Raw genomic sequence first — 3,628 nt, forward strand, 5'->3', positions numbered from 1 at the left:
CAAGAGAGATAGCGGGAGGTTGCCGCTTGGTGCAGTGTGAAAGCTGTCATCCGTTAACATGGGTACTAAAAAAAATACGCACCGCACACGCACTGCAGACGGAGTATGTGTGAAACAGGCGTAAGTCATTATCTCGAGTTTTTTGCATAAAGTTTTTTTTTATAGTTATTTTACAGTTTGGGAAGTTACCATGGAGATCTGCGTTGTTTCAAAAGAACAGTATTCTATACTAATATCAGAAATTTCCAAAAAATTTCAGCAGCTTTTTGGAAAGTCTAAACTGTACAGCAATGAATATGTATTTGCATGCATTTTGGCAGGACTTTCTTTTTCCCCCCCTCAAAATAATCTTTCTTAAAACCAGCATCATGGTATCATGACACAGCAGCCACTATTAAAATAACAGACATCCGAAAATTGATAACTTCTGTACATCTCTCATAACGTTGCATTTGATTTGTTATTTTCGCAACCAAACCTTGTTTTTGCAGTGGTGGGTTTTAGTTCAAAGTATCAAAGCAAGGTTGAACCCTTGAGCAGATTAAAGAGGAGAACGGCCTGCCAGAGTGTTGTCCGTCCTCTCTGAGCTGCTTGAGCTTGGGAAGGATTGTGCTGAGAGTAACCCAAAGTCCTACCGAAAACCTCAAGCCTCAGCACTTAATCTTCACAATTGGAAACACAGCTGGCAATGTTCAGTGTTCCTCATCCGGCCCACCACATTATGGAATGGCACATAATTGTCTGAGCCCTTTATTCCTACAAAATAGAAAAACAACATTGGAGATTTTGTATTGTGACATAAAATGTGGTTCCATTATCCCAATGTGTTGGTACTTGCACAAGATAATAATGACATAATTATTATTATTATTAGTAGTAGTAGTCCCATAATAATAATAATAATAACAATGTAATGAGGCATGTTATTTAGGGAAGAAGGAATCAGCAAATGTTTAACACTAAAAAGATAAATAAATACAAAACTAATATAAAAGCGACAGTCCCTCACTGAGTGGCGCACACACATAAAAAAAAAACATAACGTAAATCCCCCAGCCCTGGTCCTCTCTCGTCCTTCACTGTTGTCGCACCTCCTTTTATGTATCCGAATCTTCTCCGTGAGAAATACAAAGCCAGTCCAGTCATTAGAGACCGGTCATTAAGGACTTTAAGCAGGAACTATGGATGGAAATGCAACGCCGTTCTGGTGTTCTACTGCACAGGCGCAACTTTGTGATGTTCTAGAACAGCTGATTGACCATAGTCATTAATAATTGATATTTTTAGATAAGTAAATGCTATATTTTATGGTTATGCAGGATTTTAATTGTATCTGTATAATGATGCCAAAAGCAACAAATCTTTTTTTTTAATAGTTCACCCCAAAATGAAAATTCTGTCGTAATTTACTCACTCTCATGTTGTTCCAAAATTGGATGAGTTTATTTGTTCTGCTGATCACAAAAGAAGACATTGTGAAGAATGTTTGTAACCAAGCAGATAGCGCAACCATTGACTACCATATTAGGGAAGACAAAATACTATGGTAGTCCATGGTTGCTCTATCTGCTTGGGTACAACGATTCTTCAAAATAGAATCCCGATTCAAAAAAGTTGGGATACTGTACACATTGTGAATTAAAAAAAGGAATGCAAAAATTTACAAATCTCATAAACTTGTTTTATTCACAACAGAATATAGATAGCATATCAAATGTTGAAAGTTGCCAAATATTGGCTCATTTTGGTTTTCACGAGAGCTACACATTCCAAAAAAGTTGGCACAGGTAGCAATAAGAGGCCGGAAAAGATACATGCACACAAAGAGAACAGCCGGAGGTACAATTTGCAAATTATTAGGTCAATTGGCAACATGATTGGGTATAAGAAGAGCCTCTCAGAGTGGCAGTGTCTCTCAGAAGTCAAGATGGGCAGAGGATCACCAATTCCCCCAATGCTGCGGTGGAAAATAGTCGAGAAATATCAGAAAGGAGTTTCTCAGAGAAAAAATTGCAAAGAGTTTGAAGTTATCGTTATCTACAGTGCATAATATCATCCAAAGATTCAGACAATTTGGAACAATATCTGTGTGTAAGGGTCAAGGCCAGAAAACCATACTGGATGCCTGTGATCTTCGGGCCCTTAGACAACACTGCATCACATAAAGGAATGCTACTGTAATGGAAATCACATGCCATATCTAAAAATGATTTTCTATAGGCCAAGGCTCATTTAAAATGTACTGTGGTAAAAGGGAAAACTGTGGTCGGATGAATCAAAATTTGAAGATCTTTTGGAAAACGTCTCGGGTTATGACTATAACCCTTGTTCCCTGAGGAGAGAACGAGACACTGCATCGTAAGAATGACACTTATGGGGAACGCCCCCAGCTTTATGCACCTGAAGCATGAATGAAACTAAGACCAATCCTGATTGGTGCTACGTCATGACGTAGTATGTGACGGCATACCCGGAGTATAAAGGGATGGTGTTTCACAACTTTGCTAGCTTTTTTGTGATGAAGCAATTTGCTCCACGACATGGAGAGGCGTGGCAAGGCGACGCAGTGTCTCATTCCCTCCTCAGGGAACAAGGGTTATAGTCATAACCCGAGACGTTTCCTTTCCGAGGGAACTCCCACTGCGTCATAAGAACGTCACTTATGGGAAACGAGTACCCACTATGCCACCACAAACCATGTCTACTCTAGTGTGAAGCTGGAACCCAGGCACACTTAGGACAAGAGGACCCTAGCGCCTAGCATCGCAGAAAGATGAAGACTGTAAAACCTGATAAAAGTATGTGGGGTAGCCCAGCCGGCTGCCTCACAGATCTCCTGAAGCGGGACCCCCATTTGAGGGCCCGAGAAGAGGCCATGCCCCTAGTGGAATGCGCCCTCAAGGCCAAAGGCTCATATGCCAAGGCAATCGCCTGGACAATCCAGTTACTGAGCATCTGCTTGGACGCGGGCAGCCACCTCTTAGGAGGCCCGAAACACACTAACAGCTAGTCTGACTTTCTCCACTGCGATCCCCACAATCATTCCTTTATATTTCCGGGTATGCCGCCACATACTATGTCATGACGTAGCACCAATCAGGATTGGTCTTAGTTTCATTCATACTTCAGACGCGTAACGCTGGGGGCATTCCCCATAAGTGTTGTTCTTACGAAACAGTGGGAGTTCCCCCGGAGAGGGAACTGGGATGCCTTGTCATCTGGACTAAAGAGGACAAGGACAACCCAATTTGTTATCAGTGCTCAGTTCAGAAGCCTGCATCTCTGATAGTATGGGGTTGCGTGAGTATGTGTGGCATGGGCAGCTTAGACATCTGGAAAGGCACAAATCAATGCTGGAAGTTATATTCAAGTTCTAGAACAAAATATGCTCCCATCTAGACATTGTCTCTTTCAGGGAAGACCTTACATTTTCCAACAATGCCAGACCCCATACTGCATCCATTACAACATCATGGCTGCGTAGAAGAAGGATCCGGGTATTGAAATGGCCAGCCTGCAGTCCAGATCTTTCACCCATAGAAAACATTTGGCACATCATAAAGAGGAAGATGTGACAAAGAAGACCTAAGACATTTGAGAAACTAGAAGCCTGTATTAGACAAGAACA

The sequence above is a fragment of the Pseudorasbora parva genome, chromosome 10, assembly GCF_024679245.1.
Source record: "Pseudorasbora parva isolate DD20220531a chromosome 10, ASM2467924v1, whole genome shotgun sequence".
Classification (NCBI taxonomy): Eukaryota; Metazoa; Chordata; class Actinopteri; order Cypriniformes; family Gobionidae; genus Pseudorasbora; species Pseudorasbora parva.